The sequence below is a fragment of the Delphinapterus leucas genome, chromosome 17, assembly GCF_059928025.1.
Source record: "Delphinapterus leucas isolate spDelLeu-1000000601 "Yukka" chromosome 17, BTC_Dleu_Yukka2, whole genome shotgun sequence".
Lineage (NCBI taxonomy): Eukaryota > Metazoa > Chordata > Mammalia > Artiodactyla > Monodontidae > Delphinapterus > Delphinapterus leucas.
In genome coordinates this window covers 59,880,989-59,892,872 of record NC_143145.1, presented here as the reverse complement: position 1 = coordinate 59,892,872, position 11,884 = coordinate 59,880,989, and the positions used below count along the sequence as shown (strand labels likewise).

General features: G+C 34.9%; 1 pseudogene; it reads left to right on the top strand.

Moving 5' to 3' along the window:
• The first annotated feature begins 5,002 nt into the window (after window positions 1-5,002).
• On the top strand, window positions 5,003-6,293 carry LOC111164972 (methylmalonic aciduria and homocystinuria type D homolog, mitochondrial pseudogene; annotated as a pseudogene).
• The last annotated feature ends 5,591 nt before the right edge of the window (window positions 6,294-11,884 follow it).

Sequence of the window (11,884 nt, the reverse complement as noted above, 5' to 3'; positions counted from 1 at the left end):
TTTTATATAGAAAGGTAACTAATAAGAACCTGCTGTATAGCATGGGGAATTCTACTCAGTACTCTGTAATGGCCTATATGGGAAAAGAATCTAAAAATAAAAGAGTGGATATAAGTATACGTGTAACTGATTTGCTTTGCTGTACACCTGAAACTAGCACAACACTGTAAATCAACTATACTCCAATAATTTTTTTTAAAAAATGCATTGCCTAGACACCAGTATCAAGCTAGTTGAGAATCCAAGACTGAAGTGGGGACTAGGGGAATATTTTGAAGAATATGATAAAATCACACCAAAGAGCACTTCTTTAATAAGAAGAGAGTTTTTGTATCTCAAGTTCATAAGTTATTTCCCTTGGATAATACCGGCCATATACACCCTAATTTTGAATCTGTAAACCAAGATTCTTTAGTATGATCATTCCTTTTGGTAACTTTTTTTTTTTCTAAAACTTTCCATTTATTTAAGAATAAGAAGCCTGACACATTATAAGGACTCCATTTTTTAATTACAATTTAGAATCTTTTCCCTTATCCAGGATTCAATTAATGTTCTGTATTTCATCTATTTTTTACACTTTATAACTATCTTTGCTATCAAATATTTTATTCTTTTTGTGGTTGTAAATAGATGAGGCAAGAACAGCCTCTAATAGTTTCTTTAAAACCAACTGTAATCCATCCCTCCTGTTGAGTGAAATAAATTGAAAGGCTGTTATTAGTTCTTGGTTAATCCTTTAATTATCTGAAAAACCTTAATTGAGGTTGTTAGTACTCCTAAAATTGACTTGCAAGAACAGCTAATCTGGGTCAGTACCTTCATTCATTATTAGTTAATTGATTATTGAAAATATATGTATTAATGTTGAACAATGACATGAATTGCTTTCATGTGTTCTTATATTTCTCTCCTTTAACTTCCTTTAGATTTTATTTTTCACAAGTTGAATTTACTATTCAGTAAATACATAATTTAAATTTCAGTGCAGTGCTTTTAAAACTACTCAAAATGTTGATATTTATCAGTAAATTACCTTTCATTCATGAAGCAATGTAAATCACACTATTAATACCTTTTAGGAATCACCCAATATTTTGGTATTCCTCACTTTCAAAGCATATTTTCTGTTTTCAGTTTACAATTTGATAGAGTATAACAACCATTTTGGTTTACCAAACAGAACACATTGTGACTAGAAAACTGTTGGCAATATTTTTAATAATTGACTAAAACCCTGTGACCATTACTGTTTAATAGGAAAAAAAGCAAAGCTGGTGAATATCTGTTTCTCTACGAGATAGTTGTTTCTTTGGAGTTTTTTTTTTTTTTTTCTCCTCCAGATAAGAAAGCATCTGAGAAGTCTGGAAATAAATATGACTGGGAAAAAAAGAGTTGTTTGATTTTATTATTATATAAGATCAATAAGTGGCATGTGCTTTGGTGTTGAATTTGATAAGCCTTCTGCAAAACTTAGGAACAATCATGGGTTGATAAGTATTTAAAAGGGGTTGTGGTGCTGGAAATGTGTCTTCTTCTCTGAAAAATATTATATTTTTATATTAAATGAGTATTATATTTTTAAATATCTGCTAAAGCCTGGGATAAATCTCTCTTTCTTAAATTCCTTGGTACTGATGTTAAAAACTTATGCAACTTATTCCCAAAAGATAAAGTCAGCAATCGAAGGTTGTAGAAATGTTTTTGTATGAGACTAAACACTACACATTAAAAAAGGTACTTTTGTGAGGTAATGGATGTGTTAACAAACCTTATTGTGGTAATAATTTTGCAATATATGGTGTGTCGAATTATCACATTGTACCCCTTAAACTTACACAGTTTGCTGTCAAGTAGATTTCAATAAAGCTAAAAACAATGCTCAAAGTTTGCAGTCTGCATATTGCTTCCATTCACATTTAATTCACCCAAGTAAATCAAATGGCAAAACGTGGAATTCAGAAGTCCAGGAGAGGGCTTCCCTGGTGGTGCAGTGGTTGAGAGTCCACCTGCCGATGCAGGGACATGGGTTTGTGCTCCAGTCCGGGAAGATCCCACATGCCACGGAGCGGCTGGGCCCGTGAGCCATGGACACTGAGCCTGTGTGTCCGGAGCCTGTACTCTGCAATGGGAGAGGCCACAATAGTGAGAGGCCTGCTTACCACAAAAAATAAACAAACAAATAAATAAATAAATAAGTCCAGGAGATTCAGTCTCTCCTGCGTGAAAGGACAAATAACATTGCACAGCAATGATAAAATCTATTACAATGCTTGTAGTTTGATTGTGGTTAAAGGAACATAGATTATATTATATTGTTATCTTGAAAGAATCTGAAATTCAGTTTGTAAACTAATAAATTATATTTAATTACATGTGAATTTGCTCTTGTAGGTGTAGAATATTAAACAGGTTTCATGGAGCTTCCCTGGTGGCACAGTGGTTGAGAGTCTGCCTGCCAATGCAGGGGACACGGGATCGTGCCCCGGTCTGGAAGGATCCCACATGCCGTGGAGCAGCTGGGCCTGTGAGCCATGGCCGCTGAGCCTGTGCGTCCGGAGCCTGTGCTCTGCAACAGGAGAGGCCACAACAGTGAGAGGCCTGCATACTGCAAAAAAAAAAAAAAAAAAAAAAGGGGTTTTATATTAACTAGATGAAATCTCACATAACCTTGTTATATTCAATTATCATGTTCTGAAATATATATTAAAATATGACTATATAAGTGGATTTGTTCAATTTATAATGAAATTATGACTTTTTTGCATTGTGTATATGTGTATAGGTAGAGGCCGTATTTGTTGATATCTAATTTATCCACTTATTTCTATCATAAAATTTTGTGTTTATAATTCATCACTTTTTATATTATTTCTTTCTTTTCTAACTTTCTCTTGTAGTGGTAAAATGTTCTATTGCCTCTCCAACCATTTTAAAAGATCTTTTGCTCATTTGGAAGCTTAGAATTTTCTTTATATTAGTTTTCTATTTTTTTTTTTTTTTTAGGTTTTCCCAGGCAGGTTTATTTTTAATGAAAGAGGTGTGTGTGTGTGTGTTTGTGTATGTACACATCTCCTCTTCTGAATTAGAAAGTTTTATGACTGAGAAGAGGCAGAAGAGGTGTATGGAGAAAGTCATCAGATGTGTGGGTTTATTTCTGGGCTCTTTAACCTCTTCCATTGATTTGTGTGTCTATTTTTGTGCAAGTACCATTCTGTTTTGCTTACTGTAGCTTTGTAGTATAGTCTGAAGTCTAGAAGTTAACAGCTGTGCAAATGAATCTATACACAAAATAGAAACAGACTAACAGACATAGAAAACACATTTATGTTTACCAAAGTAGGGAGAGAGAGGGAAAGGGACAAATTAGGAGTATGGGATTAACAGATACAAAATACTATATGTAAAATAGATAAGCAGCAAGGATTTACTCTATAGCACAGTGAATTACATTCAGTATATTTTAATAACCTGTAATGAAATGTAATCTGCAAAAAAATAAATAAATAACTGAATCACTGTGCTATATACCTTAAACTAACACAATATTGTAAATCAACTATACTTCAATTAAAAAAAAAAAGTCATGAGAATTATCTATCACAATCAATGTAAATTCTTCCCAGAGGGAGATTATGTTATCCGAGGCCTCAATCATTCCTACAATGTTGGGCCTTAATGTCCCACCAAGATTAAAAATAACTAGTAGTACAATGGAACTTAAGACACAAATAAAAATAGCAAAAATAATAAAATAGATGAACAACATGGGAAAATACAATACTAGAGTTATCAGACTGACATTAAAATAGCTCTGATCATTTTTTCAAAGGATATAAAGGACAAATTTGTGTATTCAAGAAAAAATCCCAACTAAAAAAAATAAATTATAACTGAACCTAAGAACTCAAAGGATATATTTCAGTTTAGATTAGTACAATAAAAGTAAACTAGTGAACAAAACTCGGTCAGAATGAAATATCTATACTAATGCAATAAGAAAAATAAGAGTGTAAGACACAGAAAACAAAGTAACATAAAATACTCAGAAGGCCTTATATACATGTAATGATGTGCAAGAAGAGGACAGAATGGGGCAGAAGTCAAGTTTGAAGAAGTATTATCTGAGAAAGTTAAAAAAAACAGTGAACAACATGAAACCACAGATTCAAAAATCAGTGAGAACCTCCTCCCTCCCCCAAAATAAGTCTTCAGACTTATTGTTACTCATGATACTATGTCATCTATGGTTCTGCCAGGGAACACTGCCTTTCAATAACTCTCCCAAAGATTATCACTGAGCTTGTTTAATGTTGATCAGAAATGCAAGTTTCATCCAGAAGGAAAACCTAAATGATATTCTGTTTTCTGTTTATATTAAATTTACGGTTTGAAATTTTATAGCATAGAAATAGAATCCACTATTCTGCTACCTCTTAAGATACAAGCATGGATGCTTATTGTCCATTATAAAAGGTCTGTATCCCTGTGTGTGCAGGTGTCATCTGCTCTTCTTTGCACAACCAGTAGAAATTGGAGATCAGTCAGGGAACTGATATAAATATTTGTATACTCATGCTGCTTGTTCTGCTATGAATAACAAAGATTTTTTTTGATAACCAAATGTATGAATTATTTTCAGAGAAAAATAATTAAAACTGAGTTTTTTCCAGTTAAGGGGAAAAATAACAATATGAAATCATACCCTGATTACATGTTAGTTACCACATTCTCTACAATGTGGATGTGCTCATGATGTATTTAATGATAATATGAATGAATATTTGAAATTTAAAAATCACAAACCACTTGCCAATATTGTAAATTCATAAACGTTGAAATAAATACCTACAAGGAAGTACATTCTAAAAACTGAAGCCTTTGAAAATGTTTATAGATCATCCCAAATGTTACAAATAGCAGAGCAAATAAGTTGACATTACTGCTAGTTTCCACTTAATTTCTTCATAATATGGTTGTCTGGTGTTGCATTAGTGAAGTTGCTTCCTACAACCACATGGGTACCCCAGAGACTGTGATGAATCAGTTTACAGCAGTGAAGATCATCAATAGAGGATCCTAAATGCCGATAGCATTCATCTGTCTTTCTGAGGTAACACCTCACACCAATCAGAATGGACATTTTCAAAAAATCTACAAACAATAAATGCTGGAGAGGGAGTGAAGAAGAAGGAACCCTCTTACACAGTATTGGTGGGAAAGTAAATCGATACAGCCACTATGGAGAACAGTATGGAGGTTCCTTAAAAAACTAAAAATAGAACTATTGTATGACCCAGCAATCCCACTACTGGGCATATACCCTGAGAAAACCACAATTCCAAAAGATACATGCACCCCAATGTTCACTGCAGCACTATTTACAACAGCCAGGACATGGAAGCAACCTAAATGTCCATCAACAGAGGAACGGATAAAGAAGACGTGATACATATATACAATGGAATATTACTCAGCCATAAAAAGGAATGAAATTGTGCCCTTTGCAGAGATGTGGATGAACCTAGAGACTGTCATAAAGAGTGAAGTGTTCTGTAACAGAGCAGGACTGGTTTCCTATCACCCAGGATTTTGCTCTTTAGTTAAAAGGGTTGTCAATCCCAGAGACTTTTCAACTGCAGGATCTTCAGGTTCTGATGAGTCTCATGTGGCCACTGCACCTACAGATATCTGCTATCGAACAGTTTTGCCTGATGAAACTATGGGACAATTTGGACCTCAGGATCAGTTATTCCAGGTTCCTGGGAACATAGGTTTTGATTGTCACCTCAATGGGACTGCATCACAGAAGAAAAGCCAAGTTCATAAACTTTACCTGATGTTCTAGCAGAACCTTTATCCAGTGAAAGACATGAGTTTGTTACGGCACAATATGTGAATGAATTTCAGGGTAATGATGCACCTTTGAGCAATAAATTAACAGAGCAGAAACTTACTTTGAAAGTGCCAGAGTAGAGTGTGCAATCCAAACATGTCTGGAATTGCTGCGAAGAGATTTTGAACCACTATTTCCAGAAGTAGCCGCCAACAAACTAATGATTTTGACTGTAACACAGAAAACTAAGAATGATATGACTGTAGTGAGGAGGTAGAAAATGAAAAAGAAATGCTCTTAGAAAAGTTCATCAACTGTGCTAAGGAAATTGCTATGTTGAAGGCTACTTGGCTGACTTTTTGACCCATCATCTGGTTTGTCATTTTTTGAACCATATACAAAGACTTTTATCTCTGACCCAGGCATCTTATTTTATTTTCCACAATCCTTGAAATAGTAAAAGACTAACTTATTAGCTTGAAAGTGAATAAAATGTTGACCCTTCTCAGATCTTGACAGTCTTCTTTTGAAATCTTTCAGCTATCACTGCATTCCTAGAATGAGATCTCTTTAAATATTGATGACACGATTGTTTTCCATCTTACCACCAGTATGGAGGACTGGCAAAGGGACAATGGATGTAGGGAGGAGTGGGCCTCTTGGTGCAATGATTGTGCTTTTCATTTTTAGTAAAATTTACAATCAACTCATGAGAGCACAATAGCTTGGAGACAAGAAAAGAAATTGATCAGAAGAGTCTGCTGACATTGCCAAGTGACATTCTTAAAGACTGTCAGAAGATATAGAATGGCCACTCCTAACTGAATGTCTGACCTGTGGTGCAGAGTATGAAGAGAGTGTGGGGTGACTGCCCTGTGTTTCACTGCTGGGGTCCATAGGGTAAAGAATGCATGCACTCTTTCAGGAGCTCTAAACCAGAGGTTGCCCTGGGGTCTAAGCATAGGTAGGCCAGAGCTGATAAATGGGTCCTCACACACAGCTCAAGAGCAAAGCTGCCTTCAATCCTCCAGTCTAGGGTTCTAGCACTGGTTGTCCAGAATCCTGAAGGCATCCTGTGTTTTACATGAGAGTCATCAAAATTCAGTGTATCATAGTAGTGTTGCAGCCCAAAGTCCCATGATTTTCAGAAAGAAATAGCACATCATCTGGCAAGAATGACCTACACTCCAGGGTACCCTGTGCCACTAGGTCTGGCCTTAGGGGCCTGGGAAATCCTTGTAGACAAGAATCCTGAAACTTTAGGACATCTGATTGACCCTAGACACAGATTTAGATGAGAAAGAATCCTGAAGATGAAAACTGGGACCTGTGTCCACTTGAGACCTGGTCCTAGCTTGAAGTGCTCCACCTGGGAGGCACTGCCAGATCAGGTAAGTCCTAGGCAGAAGAAAAGCACTTAGACACCAAAGCCCATTGAGGGACAGGGCCAAGGCAAGAGCCTCACTTTCCTGGGTATAAGAGTAATAATATGAGAAAGCTAAATCCTCATCTTCTATAATGTGAAGTACTACGATGACAATTAAAACTAAAAGAAAATAAAATACCTAGCAATAGCATGTTATTTTAAAATATTAGGTAAATAACATAACAATCAACTAAATGTCATTCAAAGTAGTTGTTTCTTGGGAGTAGGAATTGGAAAAGAAGATATAGGCTAGAGAATGTCCCTTTTCATAAGTTTAGCTTAGATTTATTTTTTTACTTTTTATATACATTTGATCAAAGAATCAATTAAAAGATTTCAATGTTCACATAAATATAATCTTAATTAATAATTGGTGGCTTTTCTTAATCATAAGAAGAAAAATATTTTTTGCCTTCCTTGTTTATCTTATCTTTGAAAGGGAAAAAATAAAATGATTCTGAGATAGTATGTGAATCTGTATTTTGAAAAGGAAGGACAGATTATAAAAGTTACTTATAAAGTCCATACCACAGATGAAATAACCCTGATTTCAGAAACAATTGAAATATGTTCAGATTTTATCATGTCCAAATGTAAGATGACTCTAGCAATTGTAAAATAATAATTAATAGGTCAATAATCAAGAGATGTACAAGTGGTAAGAAAACAGAAAGGAGAGTCAAAAAAAAAAAAGTCCAAGTTTGTAATATCCTGAAACAGGAGTGTAGGCTTATTTTAGGAGTAATACAAACTCTAACTGAGATGGAACTTTTAATGTAAGCTAGAAGAGCTAGGGAAAATCTCAGGATAAAGTAGAAGTTTTAAAAAGGATAAGATGTATCATACTTTAAAATGTAATTTATGTTATTCAAAAAGGTCATTTTATTTGTGAAACATTCGTACAATTGGTCTTCTCAATATCTTTCTTAGTTTTTATGCTCCATAAAATCTCTGCCATATTTAATACTATTGTTTATTCCAATCTCTTAAAGCTCTGGCTTTGGTAAGAATGTATTATTTTGTACTTCTCCCACTTTTTTTTTGCCAACTTTAATCTTGTTTTCATTACTAGACTCTAAATGGCCTATTTTTATTTTGTTTTCTTCTTTATACATTTCTTGCTTCAGTGATCTCATCCTTTCTCTTTTTTGATGATCATCACTTCTAGGAAGATGACTCCCATATGTATATTTAAAGCCTTACTAAAATCCCTAGTACAGAGAAGTGTTCAATAATATTGCAGAATAAATAAAAATTTTAATGAATACAAATTAGTGAAGTCTATGGGTATTAGGGCTAATTCAAAATATAGCATTGATGCCATAGGTAGAATTTATTCTGAGTGAATCATTTTCCTCCAATCTAAAAAGCTCATATTTTAAACAGACAGATTGTTATTTGTGATTTTACACTTGTCAGCATCACTTCTTCTGATTTTGGGGACATGGTTGTTATAAAAGTTAATTTGGTTCATAATTAACTATTACTGGGAAAATGAATAATAGAAAGAATATAGATATTTCCCCTAGTGTTTATCAGGCTAAGAGATTTTTATTGCTTAAATTATCTGACCTGTACAAAAAAATGAAAGATAGGTATTTCTAACTTCTTTTTTTTTAATATGTGAGAACCAGATACTTAAAGAGGAATTACTTGTCAAAAGTGGCAAAATTTTTCAGTGACAAAGACAAGGATGAAGCCCACTGTTAAGTTTTTCTGTTGTAACTATACCATAGTTCTGACTTAAAAAGATCAAGTTTCAAAAAGGGTGTTGCATGAATAATTGTACCAATTATCATTTTAAACTGTGAAATTTAATTACCTAATGTAATTAAAGGCATATATTAATTTGGCCAATTCTTATTCTTGTAATTAATGGCAAATTAGGTATTTAATGTATAATTATATAAAAATTACTAACCTCATTCTTCAATGTCTTTTCTTTTGGGAAAATTTCTGAATATTGATTAACCAAACATATCAGTGAAATCTGCAACAGAAAATGAAAAGACAATAACATTTGTAAAAAGTTTACAGTTAAACCACAGTCTAGTTGTTGAGATCTGGAAGCTGCTAAAAAGGAATGCATTCATCAGGATAGGTTAATATCTATAACATACAATTGCAACTTCACAGTAGCTTCACTAATGTTACAAGGTAGATTGAAAAGAATTTCAGCTCCTTGCAGTCAAGGACAAGATACTATCCATCTTCTGGCACCACCAGCCTCTAAACTTAACCATAAAGTGGAAGAGAAAACAGCAGGCAAATAGCAGTCCACGTATCAGAGGAGGAAATGGTTTTGATCAAGCACCAGCAGTCTCTGGCAGTCTACTCTGGAGCAACCACATATACATCTCATTTTTTATTCCATCTATAGAGTGCATTCACCCCTCCACAAGGGAGAAAACCTAAAATACCACCACTTAGTAGCTGCATTCTGCCGTGGTCCAAGATCTCTAGGAAAATGTGCAGTACTTTTTACTACTAAGTCAGAATGCAATTAATCTTGGTGTGATCAACCTATGATCTAAAACACGCTCCCTCCCCCATCAATTCTCACTAATATACTATGGTAAATAGGGATAGGACAACTGATAAAATCTTACAATTAGAGAGAAGGCATTGGGAAGGTTTTCAGCAGTTTGGTAGAATTGCCAGGATCTTGAGGGGTGAGCACTGGGTCCCTGAATTGGCAGTGGGGGATATTCTCTGATTAGTTCTGTTTCTAATCTTTGAAAGGAACACTCTTCCATTTTTTTCATGAACCCTAGCACTGATATTTAGGAAAAGCAGTGAGTCTTCTTTGACCACATTTGAAATGGTTCTTGGATGATGTCAATTTTTAAAAAATAGAATTTTAGCAACAGGACTCATAGTTCCTTTGAGAATGTAATTCCCTCTGCCGCAGAACTTAATGGGCTTCTGATCTACTCTCAATCAGTTCTCGGCACCAATAACCATACATAAATACTTCTATAGCCATAATACTTAAATCTGCATCACTTCTTTGCATCCTTGCCCAACATTTATCTCTATTAATTTTATAGCTGCTACCTTGAGGCTTTATAGTTTGAGTGGAAAACTAAAAATCTGGATTTTAATATGCTTTTGCTGTTTTCTCAAATGTATTTCCCTTTTCTTTTGCTTAAACGCATACACTTTTCTAAGGCTTTAAGGCCACAAATCCCCACACTACTTTCTACTCTGGTTTCCTTTCTCTTTCCTATTTCACTGTGTCTAACAGTCTCTGAACTTACTTCCTTCTTGCCAAGTATAGCTAATAATTGTCAACACAAACTAAGGTTTTAATTCTTTCAACCATTTCCCCTAGAGCTCTTGGCATGGACTTTCTTCCAGGCTGTTGCAGGTGATGGTGTCATGAAAAGTTTCACCCCAATGTAACATGGATTATCAATTTTCCAGCTTTGAAAATCAGTTTCTCCTCTGTCCAGTCTCTGATCACAATATGGATGTCACGTAGTCAACATTTTTGTTCAGTAGGACACTATTCCTGGTATCAAAGCTATCAGTTGGGGTATGTTAAAAATGTTTAAAACAACCCCCAAATCTCAATGGTTTAACCCAGTCATTTGCTCATTGTGATTGGCAGGGGGGCCCTGCTCCTGTAGTCTTTTAGGTATTCCAGGTCCTTCTATACTGTGGGACCACTATCTTTAGTACATGATGCTCAAGATCATTATGGGATGTGAAGAGAGAAAGGGAATAGTGTACAGCAAGTTTTCATGGGCCCAGGCCTGGATTCATTTTTGCTAACATTTCACTGACCAGTACTCAGTCCTATGACCTTGATCTTATTTAGGAAGAATGGGCAATGCAACTGATCTCTGTGCATTGGACGAGAAAGAAAAATAAAATGGATATCAGTGAACAATAGCAGTCATTACCATGAAGGAATCTTAGAATATGTTTCATGTTAGTTATTCAAAAGTCATTTGGTGACTTCAGTAGATAAAAAGAAGCAAAATCAGGAATTTTATGTTATGGGTTGTTTTGGGCCATTTTTCTAAACTTCTTTACTTAGAGTTTTTATAAAGTAAGCATTCTTCCCAGCTTGCATTTACTTATTGGGCAGTTTAGTGAAGCATGTTCCTGATTATACAGGGACACTCTGGAATTTGGGTCAGTGTACTCTGGCATTTTGTAGGACTGCTCTCTTTCCTGTGTCACCTGTGTGACCTGTCTTTTCTAGGGCTACATATCTGAGTAAAAGGCACAACCATCCCCTCGGATTTCCAAGAGAAAATTAGGGTTTCTTTTCTTAGCTCTTGCTGCTCATATATACCAAATCTTATTAATTATTACGTCCTTTTTATTGTACCTCACTAATTGCTCTTGAAATGACTGACATTTTTTATCCTCACTGCTACATCCTCCGAACTGGTCTCTTCAGCTTCTACTCTTTAGCAAATATGCAAATAAGATCACAAAGCTTCTCAAATTTCTCATGTTAACCTCAAGATAAAGTATATACTATTTAGCACAGCATTCAGAATATTGTTATGTGCCCAGACCCCAGTGCCCTCTTCTTTATTTATTATCATGCCCCAAATTATATTCCAACCTCTGGCTATTGCTCCTGGAAGCTGACTTTTCTGTCT